Raw genomic sequence first — 20418 nt, 5'->3', positions numbered from 1 at the left:
GCAGTGCTTTGCAGCAGGGCTCATTCCTGCACTACGGGAAGGTCAAAAAGGTGGTAAAGGTGCGCTATGGACCCTAAAACTATGAAACGTGATAAAATGTGATAAGTGTGAGAGTGATTGCGAAAATATAAATTAAAATGAATAAATAAGTGCCCTAGTGGTAAGGACAGGGGCTGCCACTACCTATTAAAATCACCCCGAGGGGTTAAAATATGTTGATGTATCAAAGGGGTAGTAAACGGCGCACACCTGCTGTTAATATGTGCAAAAAAACAATCAAGAAAAAATCCAGTAATTGAAATGCCATAAAAACTGAATACGTGATGATCAGTGAAGAAACAATAATTACATGCCTAATAAGATTAAAAAGGGCCAGATATACTACAAAATATTATTTGTGAACCACAAAAATTACCAAAATATAGTACTACAAAAACCAAAATTGTGTATATAAATATGAATGTTAAAATCGCATTCCTATATTGTATGCGATTTGAAAATCGCTAAGTGGAGTTGTATTGCAAAAGTGTGTTAAAATTTAACAGCAGATACAAATAAAACAAAAAATTCCATCAAATAACAATCTAATAATCCATGCGATTCTGAAATCGCTAAGTGGAAATAAATTGTAAACATATAGTGCAAGTCCCACAGTATAATATTGTAAGCGGAGCCAGAAGTAAAAAACAGTAAAAAGTCTTTAGAATGGAACGGAAGTGACAAAAAGTGCTTCAGTGCTTCAAAATTTCCAGGATGACCGGTGCATTAGTAGTAAAAATTCTCACTCACCAGCTCCCCATCCCCATACGGGGTTAACACGCCTCCACAGTGTGAGCCCCTGTGTCGCTGCTGTAAAGCTGGTCCGGTTTAAATATCCATGGAAATCCTCATGAAAGATAATAAAATGAGGCAGAACATAGGTGTTTCCACTCGTATACAGCGGCATAGGCGGCAAATTCAAATACACAGCACTGTTTTGAATGAATTCAATGCCGGTTTCCATTGTACTTATGTGAGTAGCGTTTTAACATTTAAATAAACGATTTTAAACTGGATTACACTATGTTCTGCCCCATTTTATTATCTTTCATGAGGATTTCCATGGATATTTAAACCGGACCAGCTTTACAGCAGCGAAATATGTTTTCCAAAAAGCTTAAAAATAGATTTTTTGACTGGAGCTACACTTTAAAAAGGTACCAGTTGAAAATTACAAACAGATTCAACTTAACACAACAAACCTACACAGTCCCTGTCTTGTTTGCACCGCCTGTATACTGCTGTTCTGAGTATATAGGGCCTGGGGGCACCACGTCTTTCCTTTTTTTAATATGGGTATGGGGTTCCCCTTAATATGCGTACAAGACCTAAATAGGCTGGTAATGGGCAGGGAGGGCTACCCATGCCATTTTTCTCAATGATTTTCAACCATATTGCAGGAACCAGATATAACATTAAAACCGCAAGCAGTTTTAAATGACATTTAAATGTAATTTTGTGCAGGGACTGTTCTAAACACGGGAAATACGTGGCACTTCACAGGCATACTACAGACACCCCCCAGGCATGATATTTAAAGGAATATTTCACTTTTTTTCACTTTAATCGTCATTAAAATCAGTGTTCCCACCAAAACAGCCATTTTTAAAACTTTTTTTGCATTGACCCATGTCCCCTGGGGCAGGACCCGGGTCCCCAAACCCTTTTTAGGACAGCATCTTGCATATTAGCCATTAAAATTAGCACTTTTAATTTCAAACGTTCGAGTCCCATAGACTTCAATGGGGTTCTAACGTTCGTACGAATTTGGGGTCCGTTCGAAAGTTCTGGTGTGAACCGAACCGGGGGGTGTTCGGCTCATCCCTATTCTTCTGTTATCTTCAGGTTACCATCCTGGATCTTGTCATATTCGGTATACTACAGGTTGCCTTTGGGTTGCCACCCTGAGACTTTGTCAGAAAGCCTAGAGGCGATTCAGTTCACATTGTGCGCTATATAAGTATTTCATTCATTCATTCAGAAAGTGTCACCTCTATAGATTAATAAGATATAGAGTAGTGGGTACCATCATCCTATAATAATGTAATAAGGAAAAGGGGGGATTGGGCAGGGGCTACTCCAAAAATTGCCCTCAATCACCTATGATGATGTTGTTATATCTCTTGGTATACTTTGTTATAAACGCTACTCTTATCAATGTTCTTCTGTATATTTGGGTACCGTGATAGTCCTAATCATCATAGGTGATTGAGGGCAATTTCTGAAGTAGCCCTTGTCCAATCCCCCCTTTTCCTTATTACACCCTGGGACTTTCATTATTTGTCATACCCCAGGTTATCTTCTAGTTACCACTATGTCACTTTCCATATTTCTAATACCCTGGGTTATCTTCTGGTTATCACCCTGGGACTTTACATTTTCATCATACTCCAGGTTAGCTTCAGGTTACCACCTAGAGTCTTTCCATTTCTATCATACTTCGGGGGACCACCTAGAGTCTTTCCATCTCTATCATACTTCGGGGGACCACCCTATGTCTTTCCATTTCTATTATACTTCAGATTACCATCTAGAGTCTTTCCATTTCTATCATACTTCGGGGGACCACCCTATGTCTTTCCATTTCTATTATACTTCAGATTACCATCTAGAGTCTTTCCATTTCTATCATACTTCAGGTTACCTCCGAGAGTCTTTCCATTTCTATCGTACTTCGGATTACCACCTAGAGTCTATTTATCATACTTCAGGTTACCGTCTAGAGTCTTTCCATCTCTATCATACTTCGGGTTACCACCTTGAGACTTTCCATTTCTATCTCACCCAAGGTTAGCTGCAGGTTATCACCAGGAGTCCATTTCTATCTTACTCCAGGTTAGCTTCAGGTCACCGCCTTGAGTCTATCTATTTCTATCATAGCCCACGTTAATTTTGGGTGACTACCTTGAGTCTTTTCATTTCTGTAATACTTTGAGTTACCACCTAGAGCCTTTCCACTCTTATCATGATTCAGGTTACCACATGGAGTCTTTCCATCTCTATTATACTTCGGGTTACCACCTTGAGTCTTTCCATTTCTATCTCACCCAAGGTTAGGTGCAGGTTATCACCAGGAGTCCATTTCTATCTTACTCCAGGTTAGCTTCAGGTCACCACCTTGAGTTTTTCTATTTCTATCATAGCCCAGATAAACTTTGGGTTACTGCCACAAGGCACCACATAGATGCAGGAACTCCCCTTTGCTGAGTCACCCCTTTTCTCTGCCCCTACCCACCTCCGATCACCGTTCCTTGGTTCCACCCCCTACCCACCTCAGATTAGTGCTCTTTTAGGGAATACGGAACCAAGTATCCTTGTATGGTGATAAGTAATTTGTATGGAATTTGTTAATGATAAAAAAAAATCTGTAAAATGGATTTCCTGTAGCCTTTAACAAAAGAGCCCCCTCCAGCAAAAATAGATCCCCCGACATCAATGTATAGTGTATATACCTGAGTATACAGTATACACTCACCGGCCACTTTATTAGATACACCTGTTCAATTGCTAGGTAACACAAATTGCTATTCAGCCACTCACATGGCAGCAACTCAATGCATTTAGGCATCTAGGCGTGGTGAAGACAACTTGATGAACTTCAAACCGAGGATCAGAATGGGGAAGAAAGGGGATTGAAGTGACTTTGAATGTGGTGGAAGACGGGCCGGTCTGAGTATTTCTGTGATTTTGGGATTCTGGGGAAGTTGTTGGTGGCAGACGGGCTGGTCTGAGTATTTCTGGTATTTTCACACACAATCATCTCTCGGGATTACAGAAAATGGTGGGAAAAAGGAGAAAATATCCAGTTATGCCTTGTTGATGTCAGAGGAGAATGAGCAGACTGGTTCCAGATGATAGAAAGACAACAGTAACTCCAATAACCTCTCGTTACACCCAAGGTATGAAGAATACCATCTCTGAACACACAACACATCCACCCTTGAAGCAGATGGGCTACAGCAGCAGAAGACCACACCAGGTGCCACTCCTGTCAGCTAAGAACAGGGAACTGAGGCTACAATTGGCACAGGAATCACCAAAATTGGACAATAGAAGATTGGAAAAACGTTGCCCGGTCTGATGATTCTGGATTTCATCTCCGACATTGAGACGGTGGGGTCAGAATTTGGCACATCGATCCATCCTGCTTTGTATCACCAGTTGAGGCTGGTGGTGGGGGTGTAATGGTGTGGGGGGTGGGGTATCACTGGTTCAGGCTGGTGGTGGGGGTGTAATGGTGTGGGGGATGGGGTATCACCGGTTCAGGCTGGTGATGGGGATGTAATGGTGTGGGGGATGGGGTATCACCGGTTCAGGCTGGTGATGGGGATGTAATGGTGTGGGGGATGGGGTATCACTGGTTCAGGCTGGTGATGGGGATGTAATGGTGTGGGGGATATTTTCTTGCAACACTTTGGGCCTCTTAGTCCCCAATCGAGCATGGTTTAATCACCACAAGCTACCGGAGTATTGTTGCTGATCACGTCCATCCCTTTATGTGTCCCCACCATGTCACAAAGCTCCAATCATCTCACCACTGGACAATGAGGTCCCTGTCCTCCAATGGCCTCCACACTCACCAGATCTCATCCGATAGAGCCCCTTTGGGATGCTATCATGTCACTATGGACCAAAATCTCTGAGGAACGTTTCCAACACCTCGTTGTATCTATGCCACCAAAAATGAAGGCAAAACGGGGGTCCAACCCGGTACTAGCAAGGTGTACCTAATAAAGGGATCCAACCCAGTACTAGCAAGAGGGACCTAATAAAGGGGTGTCCAACCCGGTACTAGCAAGAGGGACCCAATAAAGGGGTGTCCGACCCGGTACTAGCAAGAGGGACCCAATAAAGGGGTGTCCAACCCGGTACTAGCAAGAGGGACCCAATAAAGGGGTGTCCAACCCGGTACTAGCAAGAGGGACCCAATAAAGGGGTGTCCAACCTGGTACCAGCAAGGAGGACCTAATAAAGTGGCTGGTGAGTGTATATTTAAGCTTGAAAGTTTTGTAGCCACCGGAAACTTCAGACACTTTTGGGCATTTAGCCACATCGGCGTCCCACAATATATCTGTATATACAGGACGTCTGTCTGATGAATGGCGCACTTCTCAGATGAGAATCGGCCCACAAGGAAATGACGTGCTTAATATTGAACCATAACTCCCATATTACCCACATCGGCTTTCAGACGCCGGATTCCGGTACAAAGCTTTGCAACCCCTATCTACAAACCAAATCAAGACTTCATTTTTTTATTTTTTTTATGGAAAAGCATTATCAAGTTCACACTGAAGGCATGCATGATCAAAGCAAGGCCTAACTAATCTCCACGCAGGGAGAGGAGGACAATGGCCACATCCATGGAGGAGATAGAGAATGACGGAATCAGCATTGTCACCTCATATCCAACATAAGAGATTGGTACCATAAGAACATTTCCCATATTACTCCCATGATGTCCTTACCCAATATTCTGATAAAATCCGATCATTGTATCCTTTGTATTGTTTCTAAAACCCATTTCTTTTAATTAAAAAAATGGTAAAAGAGAAGAAAAGAAAATTTCCCAACACGTCAAGCTTAATTAAAGATTTTTTTTTAATTTTTGCATATACCCAGTATCTCACAAAAGTAAGTACACCCTTCAGTCACATTTGTGTAGATATTTTCTTCTATCTTTTCATGTGAAAACACTGAAGAAATGACACTTGTCTACAATGTAAAGTAGTGAGTGTACAGCTTGTAAAATGCCGTGTACACACGATCAGACTATCCGGCGGACTTAGTCTGGCAGACAAACCACCGTAAAGTCCGCCAGACTGTCCGAACGAGCGGACCTACCCACACACGGGACTTTTCCAGCGGACCGCTGGACTATCTGCCGTACTTTTGAGATGAACGGACTTGTCCACACATGGAGGAAAGTCCGTTCGCGGCTCCAGGTAGCCGGGACTAGCAAAGGAAGTCAATGTCTCCCCCTTTGGCAGTGAGATTGACGTGTCGCTGGACTTAAAGGGGAAGCCCTACTCCAAAAAAATGGCGTGGGGGTCCCCCTAGGTCCATATCAGACCCTTATCTGAGCACGCAGCCCAGCCGGTCAGGAAAGGGATGGGATGAGCAAGTGCCCCCCCCCCCCCCCTGAGCCATACCAGGCTGTGTGCCCTCAACATGGGGAGGTACTTTGGGGAAGGGGGCTGCGTGCCCCCCCACAGCACCTTGTCCCCATGTTGATGAGGACAAGGGCCTCTTCCCAATGGCCCTGGCTGGTGGTTGTTGGTGGGGGCTTATTGGAATCTGGGAGCCCCTGGCCAGTGGTTGTTGGGGTCTGTGGGTGGGGGGCTTATTGGAATCTGGGAGCCCCTGGATACAGGCCCCCCACTATATGTTTTATAGTTAGTAAGGTTGAATAAAGACACCAGTCCAACCTGAGTTAGTGTCTACAATTGTCCCTATCCCTGTACATTGTAGACTCACATCGATCCCTACCCTCAAGGAGCCCATTATCCAAGGTCTCCATTCATATACTAGGGCCAATTTTAGACAGAAGCCAATTAACCTACCTGCATGTCTTTGGATTGTGGTAGGAAACCAGAGTACCCGGAGGAAACCCATGCAGGCACAGGGAGAACATGCAAACTGCATGCAAGTAGTGTCTTGGTTGGGATTTAAACCAGTGACCCTTCTTACTGCTAGGTGAGAGTGCTAACCACTACACCACTGTGCCGCCCTTGTACAATGTACCCCTACCCATTCACCTGTGAAAAAAATGTAAATAAAACACAACACACAAGGGTTAAAAATAATTTATTGCACAGCTCCGGGGGTCTTCTACCGTCTTGGGGGGTCTTCTCGCCGGACTCCTCCGCTATCTTCTGCTAGCTCTTTTACTAGCAGAGGAGCCCGGCTTTCTTCTTCGCCGCCGCCTGGGGGTCTTCTTCTGACTTCGGGGGTCTTGTCCTCCTCTTCGGTTCTTCTTGCCGGGCCTCCGCACCTTCTTCCAGCTCTTTTACTGGTGGTGGCCCGGTCTTCTGCCGCCACTGTCTTCTGTTCTTCTCTTCTCTTCTTCTCTTCTTGAGATGTTGACTCGTCGCTGTCTCTGGCCGCAATGACAGGAACGTTTTGCGCAGCGACTTATATATGGACAGTGGGTGGAGTCACTGGGTGATGTCTTCACCCATTATGATGTCACAGTCCCAGCATCCTCTGGGACTGTGACATCATAATGGGTGGGGACATCGCCCGGCGATGTCCCTCTATAAGTCGCCGGACACTGCGTCCCTGTCATTGAAGCCAGAGACATTGACGAGTTAACATCTCAAGGAAGAACAAGAAGAACAAGATGAACAAGAAGAAGAGAAGGTGGCAGCGATAGAAGACTGGCCCACCGCTTGTAAAAGAACTGGAAGAAGGCGCGGAGGCCCGGCAAGAAGAACCGAAGAGGGGGACAAGACCCCCGAAGAGGGGGACAAGACTCTCAAAGTCAGAAGAAGACCCCCGGGCGGCGGCGACTAAGAAGAAAGCCGGGCTCCTCCGCTAGTAAAAGAGCTGAAGATAGCGGAGGAGTCTGGCAAGAAGACCCCCAAGATGGAAGAAGACCCCCGGAGCTGTGCAATAAATTATTTTAAACCCTTGTGTGTTGTGTTTTATTTACATTTTTTTCACAGGTGAGTGGGTAGGGGTACATTGTACCCCATACTCATTCACATAGAGTGGGGGGCCGTGATCTGGGGGCCCCCTTATTAAAGGGGGCTCCCGGATTCCGATAAGCCCCCCTGCCCGCAGACCCCGACAACCAACGGCCAGGGTTGTTGGGAAGAGGCCCTTGTCCTCATCAACATGAAAACACCCCCCCATGTTGAGGGCACGCAGCCATGTACAGCTCAGTGGGGGGGCTCGCTCGTCCCCACCCCCTTTCCTGACTGGCCGGGTAGCGTGCTCAGATAAGGGTCTGATATGGACCTAGGGGGGACCCCCACACCCTTTTTTCGGCGTAGGGCTTCCCCTTTAAGTCCATACCAGGTGACGGGGCCAGTGACATGTCAATCTCGCCGCCAAAGGCTCAGAACATAAATGGTATGGAGAATGATCAAGAGAGGACTTTGTCCTCCATGATCAAAGGAGGGATTGTAAGGATAGGAAGAGTCACCCTTTAAGTTTCTTCTTATTACATTTAGACTCTGCTTGCAAAAACAGATATATACTGAAGGTTAGTGAAACTGCTTACCACACCATGCTTTGCAAGTTTCTTCTGAAGGGCCAGTCTGCAAGAAGCAGGATGCGCCTGTGGTCACAGCTGACATTTGGGTTTTGCATACTTACAAAACATGATAAGAGCTTAAAGCGGGGTTCCACCCTAAAGTGGAACTTCCGCTGATCGGAACCCCCCCCCCCCCCTCCGGTGTCACAATTGGCACCTTACAGGGGGGAGGGGGGTGGAGATACCTGTCAAAGACAGGTATTTACACCCACTTCCGGGCATAGACTCCCATGGGAGTCTATGCCTCTTCCTGTCCTGCCGCGCTGTCTGCTGGGACACACACGGGTCCCAGTGACAGCGCGGACAATTCCTATTGGGCTGCGCGACTCGCACATGCGCAGTAGGGAACCGGGAAGTGAAGCCGATTCACTTTACTTCCTGATTTCCTCACCTAGAATGGTGACGGCAGCAGCCGAGAGCTGAGCGATCGATCGGCCTCGGCTGCCGGCGTCGCTGGACCCCGGGACAGGTGAGTGTCCATTTATTAAAAGTCAGCAGCTGCAGTATTTGTAGCTGCTGGCTTTTAATATTTTTTTCCGCAGTACAGTCCCGCTTTAAGGTTATAAAAATATATTTTTATACATGTTCCACAGAAATGATCTCTGAGCAGAAATCACCTAAAAATGTAGCTTATTGTATGACTAACATAGATGTGGATGTATATGATTGGTTGTGTTTTGTGTACTTTGATTGACTAAAGGGCCTCCCCCTTGTGTCTTGTGTATTCTCTAAGTGCATATATTCAATGTTCACGGAATAAAGAATTGCACTCTTGATAATCCATTCATTGTGCATGGTTGTCTTGACTACCCGACCGGTCAGAGAGTCTTTCCAATGACCACTAGAGTCCAGCTCGAGCAGAACTAGAATGTCATCATGGGGGAGGGGAAGAGGACTCCAGTGGTGACCTCCATGCCCAAGAGGGTGAAGGCAGTGCTGTAAAATAATGGCGGCCACACAAAATATTGACATTTTGGGCCCAATTTGGACATTTTCCCTTAGGGGTGTACTGACTTTTCTTGCCAGCGGTTTAGACATTACTGGCTGTGTGTTGAGTTATTTTGAGGGGACAGGAAATTGACACTGTTATACAAGCTGTACACTCACTACTTTACATTGTAGACAAGTGTCATTTCTTCAGTGTTGTCACATGAAAAGAGAGAAGAGAAGATTTACACAAATGTGACTGAGGGGTGTACTTACTTTTGTGAGATATTGTATAGTAAACAGGGAAACATACAAAAAAATAATGTAAAAAAAAAAATGAAAACAAAAAACTAGTTTATAGTGGTTGTAAACCTCAGACATGAAATCTGAACAAAGCATATCCCTCTATAGTGTGTATCAGTCTCAGTCCAGAGCTGTAAGTGTCACTTCTGTCTGCTGCCTCCTTCCTCTGCAATCTGCATGAGTCACTTCTGACAAGTTTTCCTGACACCAAGAGATGAAAGGTGACAGGGGAAGGGAGACCCAGCTGATTGAAAGCCTCAGCTCTGTTCCTGTGAGCTGTGTGGAGGGGGGTATGTCTCTTCCCTCCAATCAGCTGTCAGAGCTCTCCGCACCGAGCTCTGTAGAGTGTGACTTCAGCTCTCCGCCCCCCATTTTCCTGCAATCCCGGACAAGCCTTAAAAATTCAGAACTTTGAATGGACGTAGAGAAAAGAAGACTGCAGATAAACTGTGTAGGAGGATTCGTTCCATCTCTGTGCATCTCCTGAGGGCAGTCACCTCCCTGGGGATATGGAGGGTTAACAACCACTTTATATATTAAGGGTTAAAAATGGGAAAATAGCATAACAATAGCTGAAGGAAAAGAGGAAGAAGTCATCAAATAGAATTTATTAAATAGGAAGATGTTTCATTTACATTCATATTTACTAAACGTCCTTATTTAGGACACAACTCAATAAATGACAGACATTTGAACACATCGTTGCTCCAGAGGAAACAATGAACAACGGGCTGCATTGTGTAATAAGCATCAACATCCTGGTCCCTCATATATCTAAAACGAGATTTGCATGACCAGTGTAGTTCAGAGGTACCCAACTTGCCTCTTACTGCTATATAGAGCTGCCACGACGCGTCGACGTAATCGACTACGTCGACTAAGAAAATTTGTCGTCGTTCGTAAATGGTGTCGACGCGTCACGCACGTGTCATCTCGCGGGTAAATGGCGGTAATGGCTGCGGCAGCTGCTGCTCCCACTCCCACTCCCGGGAATGGGGAAAAAAGTTCCGGTGCAGCACGAAAATCCAGACCACGACTTTCAAAGGTATGGGAATTCTTTAAACAGAGGCCAGATAAAATGGTCCTTTGTTCCCTCTGCAAAACCGAACTGGCGTACCACGGCAGCACTACTGCGATGCATGAGCAGCTCAGAAGAAAACATCCTGGCGCACTACGGCCTCAAACGGACGAGCCATCTTTGTAAGTACTTACTACTTCCTTACTAGTATTTTTTTCATTTTGGGAGTAATTTGTGGTCAATATTTATTAATATATTTTATATGCTCATGCTGCTACTGCTAGTAAGTAAGATACATCATTATTAGTGCATGCTCAGGGGCCAGGGGTATTTGTTGCTGTGCTGCTTTGCTAATTTCTTTTTAGTGGCCATCTCATGTTTTTTTTTAATGTTTCACATTCACAAGGCACTTTTTGCACTGCAGCCGTCCTGCTGATCTGGGGATCCCTCAGGGCAGTGATGGCGAACCTCGGCACCCCAGATGTTTTGGAACTACATTTCCCATAATGCTCCTGCACTCTTCAGTGTGGTTGAGCATCATGGGAAATGTAGTTCCAAAACATCTGGAGTGCCAAGGTTCGCCATCACTGCCTCAGGGCATGGTTTGACAACTTCCTGCAATGTATGAGCTGAGAGAAGAGATGCCATGCTTTTCTTCCAATACACAGAGCAGCAACAATATAATATTCATTTAATTGCAGACAGACATTTACTACACTACCCGTACCCTCTTTTAAATATGCAGTACAAGTACATTATTAGCAGCATTGAGCATTCATGTTGCTTAAACTTGGTTCAGGTTCCTAAATGTTAATTATTATTGTGTCTTTTTTTTTGTATTTTTTTTCTCAGGAAGAGGCAACGTTGTGTACAGGAGCTCTTCTTCCATAAAAAGGATGTCACTGTTTGCTCACCCCAAATGGCCGTTGCATATACCAATAGCATACTCAACATGATTGTAAAAGATAGGAGACCAATTTCCATTGTAGACGGTCAAGGATTTCGTGAGATGATCAACACGTTTTACCCAGGATACACACTTCTCTCCAGGTCCCATTTCCCTAAGCTGATGGAGAAGAAATATGAGGAGAATTTTGAAAGATTGAAAGCATCACTCAAAGATGTGAAATCAAAAATAGCTCTCACCACAGACACATGGACCAGCATCGCCACAGAGGCATACTTGGGTGTCACATGCCACTTCATCAATGAAGACTGGAATCTTACATCGTACAATCTGACCACTATGCCACTTGAAGATCGGCACACAGCTGAAAACATTGCTAACTGGGTGGAAAAAGCAGCTGAAAAGTTTGAGATATCCATGGCCAATGTAAATGTAGTTGTCCATGATAACGCTGCAAATGTTGTCGCTGCTCTGCGTATTTTGGAAGAAAAGCATGGCATCTCTTCTCTCAGGTGTGCTGGTCATACATTGCAGTTAGTTGTCAACCATGCCCTGAGGGATCCCCAGATCAGCAAAGACCCTGAGGGCTGCAAAGTGCCTTGTGGAACATTTTAAAAAAAGTGAGCTGGCCACTACAAAGCTTAAAGCAAAGCAGCAACAAATGGGTACCCCTGAGCACAATAAATGATGTATCCGTAAGATGGAACAGCACTTTACACATGATCAGCCGCCTGCTTGAACAGAGGTGGCCTGTGACTGCAACTCTTTCCGATCCTGATGTCACACCACGAGGGAAGCGCTTCCTGGATTTAAAACATGATCAGTGGAGCTTACTGGAGGAAGTGGAACAAGTCCTGAAGCCATTTGAGTGTGCTACTGTTTTCTTGAGTGGAGAGTCCTATGTGACTGCTTCCGATCCACCTCCTCTGGTAAAGGGCCTCCAGAAATCCATACAGAGCACAATTTGCGAGACAGCAGCAGTCAAAGCTTTCCAAAGTGTTGCTGCACAGGAGATGACATCAAGATGGGAGCGGGAAACTAAATTCAGAGATGATGGTGGAGAAAATATTAGACATGTGCAGAGTAAAATATTTCGTTTCGGAATTTCGTTTTCGTCTGAAAACTTAATTTATTTAGTTACTCCCGAAATTCGTTTTTATTTATTTCATTTTTCGTTCAAAAATTGCATTCGTCCGAAAATCCACATGAATCACGGTGGAATCTGTCTTTGAAGGCTTATGGTGTCTGTCGAATGTATAAAGAAGATTCGACGGAGCTAACTATATAGCATACTTTAGAACCCTATTAAAGTCTATGGGACTCCAACGTTCAAAATCTAAAGTGCTCATTTTAAAGGCTAATTTGCAAGTTACTGTCCTAAAAAGTGTTTGGGGACCCGGGTCCTGCCCCAGGGGACATGGATCAATGCAAAAAAAAGTTTTAAAAACGGCCGTTTTTTCGGGAGCAGTGATTTTAATAATGATTAAAGTGAAACAATAAAAGTGTAATATTCCTTTAAATTTCGTAGGGGGGGGTTGTCTATAGTATGTCTGTGAAGGGGCGCATGTTTCCCGTGCTTAGAATTGTCCCTGCACAAAGTGTCATTTATGCAGGAAAAAAAGTCCTTTAAAATCACTCGCAGCTATTATGAATTGTCGGCTCTGTAATACAGAGAACACTCATTGAAAGTCATTGATAAAAAAATAAATAAATAAATAAAAAAAAAAGCGTGGGGGTCCCCCAAATTCAATTACCAGGCCCTTCAGGTCTGGTATGGATATTAAGGGGAACCCTGCCTCAAATTTAAGAAAAAATTTGACGTGGGGTTCCCCCTAAATATCCATAACCAGACCCTTCAGGTCTGGTATGGATATTAAGGGGAACCCCGCGTCAAATAAAAAAAAAAATTGACGTGGGGTTCCCCCTAAAAATCCATACCAGACCCTTTATCCGAGCACGCAACCTGGCAGGCCGCAGGAAAAGAGGGGGGGACGAGAGAGCGGCCCCCCCTCCCTCCTGAACCGTACCAGGCCACATGCCCTCAACATTGGGAGGATGCTTTGGGGGTCTGTGACCCCTCAAAGCACCTTGTCCCCATGTTGATGAGGACAAGGGCCTCATCCCCACAACCCTGGCCGGTGGTTGTGGAGGTCTGCGGGCGGGGGGCTTATCAGAATCTGGAAGCCCCCTTTAACAAGGGGACCCCCAGATCCCGGCCCCCCCCCCTGTTTGAAATGGTAAGGGGGTACAAAAGTACCCCTACCATTTCACAAAGAAAGTGTAAAAAATGTTTAAATAAAACAAACACACTTTTGAAAAATTCCTTTATTAAAAATAAAAAAATAAAAAAAAGATTCCAGCGGCGGTAATCCACTCTTGCTATCCAGCGACGGACGGTCATATCTCCAGCGATGTCTCATGTCATCCAGCGCAGCGCAGCATCCTTCTTCTGTCTCCGTGGAGGAGACACTACAGACATTCCGGCGGCTGACGTTTGTTATATACGGAGGGCGGGGCCACCCGTCACCTGACCCCGCCCCCCTCTGACGCAAGGGGAAACCCGGGGTTCCCCGTGACGTAGGGGTGACCCCGCCCCCCTCTGATGTAACGGAAACCTGCCTGTGTTACATCAGAGGGGTGCGGGTCACCCCTACGTCACAGGGAACCCCGGGTTTCCCCTTGCGTCAGAGGGGGGCGGGGTCAGGTGACGGTGGCCCCGCCCTCCGTATATAACAAACGTCAGCCGCCGGAATGCCTGTAGTGTCTCCTCCACGGAGACAGAAGAAGGATGCTGCGCTGCGCTGGATGACATGAGACATCGCTGGAGAGCTGACCGTCCGTCGATGGATAGCAAGAGTGGATTACCGCCGCTGGAATCTTTTTTTTATTTTTTTATTTTTAATAAAGGAATTTTTCAAAAGTGTGTTTGTTTTATTTAAACATTTTTTACACTTTCTTTGTGAAATGGTAGGGGTACTTTTGTACCCCCTTACCATTTCAAACAGGGGGGGGGCCGGGATCTGGGGGTCCCCTTATTAAAGGGGGCTTCCAGATTCTGATAAGCCCCCCGCCCGCAGACCTCCACAACCACCGGCCAGGGTTGTGGGGATGAGGCCCTTGTCCTCATCAACATGGGGACAAGGTGCTTTGAGGGGTCACAGACCCCCAAAGCATCCTCCCAATGTTGAGGGCATGTGGCCTGGTACGGTTCAGGAGGGAGGGGGGGCCGCTCTCTCGTCCCCCCCTCTTTTCCTGCGGCCTGCCAGGTTGCGTGCTCGGATAAAGGGTCTGGTATGGATTTTTAGGGGGAACCCCACGTAAATTTTTTTTTAAATTTGACGCGGGGTTCCCCTTAATATCCATACCAGACCTGAAGGGCCTGGTAATTGAATTTGGGGGACCCCCACGCTTTTTTTTTATTTATTTATTTATTTATTTTTTTATCAATGACTTTCAATGAGTGTTCTCTGTATTACGGAGCCGACAATTCATTATAGCTGCGAGTGATTTTAAAGGACTTTTTTTCCTGCATAAATGACACTTTGTGCAGGGACAATTCTAAGCACGGGAAACATGCGCCTCTTCACAGGCACACTATAGACACCCCCCCCCTACGAAATTTAAAGGAATATTACACTTTTATTGTTTCACTTTAATCATTATTAAAATCACTGCTCCCGAAAAAACGGCCGTTTTTAAAACTTTTTTTTGCATTGATACATGTCCCCTGGGGCAGGACCCGGGTCCCCAAACACTTTTTAGGACAGTATCTTGCAGAATCTTTTCTCTCTGTCAAATCTTTTTTCTCTGTCGAATATTTTCTCTATATAATCTTGGACTAATAGAGGTAAGGTTAGGCACATTCGACCACAGGTTCTATAGACACAGATTGTTGTCAGAGTCATGTCGAATCTCCTATTCTATATCGAACTGTTGTAACAATGAAAACGAAAATAAAGCATTTATTTATGTCGGATCTTTCGTTTTTCGGATTTTGTGCTTTCGTTATCGTTTGTCAAAACGAAAACGAAAATAGCTGAAATTCGGACGAAAATGCATTCGGACGAAAACGAATGCACATGTCTAGAAAATATATGTCTTATTGCAGCAGCCCTGGACCCCAGATTCTACAAACTAAAATTCCTGCCAGCAGAGGACAGTTTAAAAGTTCACCTCAAGGTCCAAGCTCTTGCTCTTGAAGTGAAAAGAAGATACGAGGAAGAGCAAACGCAACATCAATGTGAGGAACAACGGTCAACCAGTGCAGACATGACATTTTCTGAGAAGAGGCAAGTGTCTCTGTTAGACACTTTGCTCGGTTCTTCAGATTCAGATGACCACCAGAGTAATGGCGAGGATGACACTGGTCACATCCAAGATCAAGAAACCCACAGTGAAGTTGTGCGGAATGAGATACACATGTATTTCAGTGAGCAGGCTATTCTAAAGGAAGAAAATCCGCTGAAATGGTGGAAGGAAAATGAAAAGAGGTTTCCCATCTTGGCCATGCTGGCAAAGAGTTACTTGTCTGTGCCGGCAACATCAACCCCATCTGAAAGGCTTTTCTCAGTTGCTGGCAACATTGTGACTAAAAAAAGAGCAAGCCTAACATCAGAGCATGTTGATATGCTAACCTTCCTCCATTGCAATGCTAAAATATAGCATTGTAATGGAGGAAGTAACACAGGCCCCCAACCTTTTGCACTTGTCATGACTATGTTGTGTTCTTGTTGGGCTGTATTAGTGTATTTATGTTGAGATGGCTCATGGCTGCCTTCAGTGTTGTATTGGCCATATTTTTGCACAGCCACAGTGTTGAGCAGTGCTTTTGGTGGGCTTGGTTCCTCCTTGCTTCCTTCCTTGAAAACTGTTACCTCCTCAGGTATGTTTTACATTACAATTAAAGTAACACACCACAAAAATACTGCTCAATCAGCACTCTGACTCTACAATAACACTAAATATTCAATCATCAATGATTACAATTACATAGTGTTATTGTATGTTGACCAGAATTTTTGTGGTGTTAAACAACACTTTAGGTCAAGAGGCATAATGCCATATAAATTCTGCCTAACACTTTGCAAAAGATGCATGACTAGTGTAGCCCAGATATGACTCAGTCTGTTGTAACCAACCCTTTTACTCCGAGTCCTAACCCTTAAAACCCTTACCATTAAGAGACCACACCATTCTTTGGAGTAAAATGGCCACAACAGCCTTTATTAAAAACCAAAAACAAATAAAACTCCAAATTTTAATTTTAATCCTAAACATTTTCCACAACATGTGGAAACCACATATGATAAACAACATATGATAAACAACATATGATAAACAACATATGATAAACAACATATGATAAACAACATGTTTTACCCAAATTTTTTGTTGGTCAGTGACGGAGCTACTTTTTCCAAGTATACATATCTGTATACACACCAGGGGGCACTGCGGGACCTTTACCACCACCTTACCGGCCTCCAGCTGTGCCGCTCGGAGACAACCACTTTGTCCCGCAGTGCAACAAAACATTAACATCAAAAATTTGATGTACACACCGGAGGGGCCATCTCCCGATGAGCCCCCCACCAAATTAACCACCTCTTTTTATGCTACCGTCACTGACCAACAATAAATACCGCCACAGCCGGAAGGGGTGAAACCTCACCCCTGATGGCACCCCCACACCCTCAGGGCCGCCCTAATACCCTCCTGCAGCCCCAAAGACCAAAGGTCGATACCCACGTCAGTGAGGTGGACCCCATCCTTCCATAAATAGAGACCCACATTAATCTCCAATTCCTTATGGCGAATCACCAACCCCCCATCCCGTGCCAGAAAGCGCCCGACTACTTTATTCACCCGAATTCGCGCCTTATTCAGCCTATACACCGACCGAGCCATGCGCCAAGCAGTCCGCGCCACCATGTCTGACCAGAGTATCAAGGTATCTGGGAAGGTCGCGTGCAAGTACACTAGATCAGACTTGATGTCCGCTATCAGGTCCCTGACAGTCCGCACTCCCAAGTCATTGCCCCCAGCATGGATCACCAATACATCCGGTGGCCTGTCCAGCCTCGCATAACGCTCCACTTCCGGGACCACCCCGCCCCACAACATACCCGGCTTGCCCAGCCACCGTAGCACCGCCTCCCTCCTAGAGATACCCAACTGTCTCCCACCTGGTCGTGCGTCCCCCCTCCGGGCACCCCAACACACATAGGAATGCCCCAGGATCCAGATGAGGCGTGGAGGCCCTCCAGCTGAAAAGACAAAACATAACCCAACTGTCAGCGAACCAATAACATCCCCGTATCCCAAAACAGCACCAAAACACACAAAAAACCCCCGGTACCGGTACACAGTGTTCAACCTTCCTTCCCTTTTTTTTTTTTTTTATTCACAGACCAACTGAGGCCGAATGTAAGAGCGGAATCGCTTAGATTGCCATCTACCCAACCTGCGCACCGCCGCCTCATCCAACCCGCACCTGGCAGCCTCAGTAGCCGCCCCAATGCGGAAGGAGTGTGAGGCGTATGCGGAACTGTCCATGCCCATCCGCCCCAAACATTTGCGCAGCACTGCCACGAACTGGAACTTCGACAGGTGCGACCCGTCCTCATGTACCAAGAAAGGCCCCTCTCCTGCGGGCCTCACCCGTACAAACTCCCCCACCGTCCGCACAGGGCATACCGCACACCCCGGGATAGCGTACAATCCCAACTGCACTCCCACTCCCCTTTGATCAGTTTTCGACCTCCGCAGCCGCACCGACACCTTATCCTCAAACACCTCGACATCCTGGTTACCCAATCCGCCCACCATCCGCCGGGAAGGGCTCACCAATTCGCCAATGCGAAATGCCCCAAAAAAGGCCAACGAAAAAGCGGCCAAAAACAAAACAACCTCATAAATCGAGGAACACACCGACTCCAGTTGCTCCCCCAACATCAACAAATTCGCAAACGTAATAGGCCGCCTCCCATCCTGCCTCCTGTGCCCCTTCCTGTACCCCTTCATGGCTTGCCGCACCCAAAAGTCCTTAGTCAAATCCGACATACCCCGCAGCTTAAACCAAAACGCTATGCCCGCCATCTTCTTGTCAATCGCCGAAGCGGACTTCCCCGCCTCCATATTCCTGGACACAAAGTACAAAACCAGCAACCGAAAATCGGTCCCGCCCCCACAACCCTCCGACTCCAAAATGAACTCCGACCACTCCTGCCATACCTTCTGGTACGCCGACCACGTGGACATACTCACTGATCGTTGTATCCACCGTGCGACGATTCCAACGCCAATTCCCAGATCCAATCCGGGCACGGCACTCCCTCCATGTCCGCCTCTGGCGCCAGGGCCCTGAACTTGTCCCACTGGAAGCGAGACAAAGAATCAGCTAGGGTGTTATCCACTCCCGGAATATGTACAGCATAGATAAAAACATTCAATTGCAAGCAGCGCAACACCAACTGTCGCATTAAACGTATGACAGGCGGCGAAGACGCCGACATGCTATTGATAACCTGCACTACACCCATGTTGTCGCAATTCAAACGCAGTTTCAGGTTCCGGCATGCCTGCCCCCACAATTCCAAAGCCAGCACCACCGGAAACAGTTCCAACAGCACCAAATTCCCTAAGAAACCTGCCTCCACCCACGATTGAGGCCACGGTGCCGCACTCCAACTTCCTTGAAAAAACGCTCCGTATCCCGTAGATCCCACGGCGCCAGTAACCAATTCCACGTCGAAGTTGCTCACCGGGCCCGACATCCACACTGACCTGCCGTTGTACTCGGCAAGGAACAAACACCAAATCCGGAGGTCCTCCCTATGCTCCCTACTCAGCCGAATAAAGTGCGTAGGAGCCCGTACACCCGCCGTAGCGGCCGACAGCCGCCGACAGAAAACCCTCCCCATGGGAATGATACGGCAAGCAAAGTTCAACTTGCCCAGCAGAGACTGCAAAGCCCGTAACTGAACCTTCTTACAACCATGAACCGCCCTAATCTCCGCCTGCAAATCCCTGAGCTTCCCTTCTGGCAACCTGCACTCCATAGCCACGGAGTCGATCACAATGCCCAGGAAACTCAGCTCCGTCCGCGGGCCCTCCGTTTTGTCGGCAGCCAATGGCACACCAAACTTCGCCGCAATGTGTTGCAACGTGGACAACAAAATCGCACACACATTGGACGACGGAGGGCCCACGCAGAGAAAATCATCCAAGTAGTGGATGACGGAATCCAAGCCAGCCACGTCCCGCACAACCCACTCCAAAAAGGAACTAAATGCTTCAAACACAGCACAAGAAACCGAACAGCCCATTGGCAAACACCTATCTACGTAAAAGCAGCCCTGCCAACAACAACCCAGCAAATGAAAACTATCGGGGTGCACCGGCAACAGCCGAAACGCCGACTCCACATCGGCCTTAGCCATCAGCGCCCCCTGGCCATAACGGCGAACCCATCGTACCGCCGCGTCGAACGAGGTGTAAGAAACCGTGCAGGCCTCGGGGTCGATGAAATCGTTCACCGAACCCCCTTTCGGGAACGACAAGTGGTGTATCAATCTAAACTTGTTTGGCTCCTTCTTAGGAACCACCCCCAGCGGGGACACCACTAAATCGTCGAAAGGAACCTGAGCAAACGGCCCAGCCATCCTCCCCAATGCCACCTCCTTCGCCAACTTCTCAGAGACCACCGTCGGGTGTTGCTTAGCCGACTTCAAATTACTCGCAATCGGGGGAATCACAGTCAATGTACACGGAATCCTAAAACCGTCCTGAAATCCAGCGTTGATCAACCTTGCTGCCGCTCTATCCGGGTATCTATTTAGAAAAGGCAGCATCCTTTCCCGCATCACCGGAGTCGTCCCTCTTGTTCGCAGGCTCACCGGCACGCTTTCCTTTCTTGAAGCACTTAGCGAGGGCATGTGCCCCCCCGCAGCCCGAACATTCGTG

This window comes from Lithobates pipiens, unplaced genomic scaffold (assembly GCF_037356315.1).
Source record: "Lithobates pipiens isolate NorthernLeopardFrog02 unplaced genomic scaffold, aLitPip1_a1.2 Scaffold_95, whole genome shotgun sequence".
In the NCBI taxonomy this organism is placed as follows: domain Eukaryota; kingdom Metazoa; phylum Chordata; class Amphibia; order Anura; family Ranidae; genus Lithobates; species Lithobates pipiens.
The sequence above is the reverse complement of the archived record's forward strand: the minus strand, read 5'-3'. Positions refer to the sequence as shown.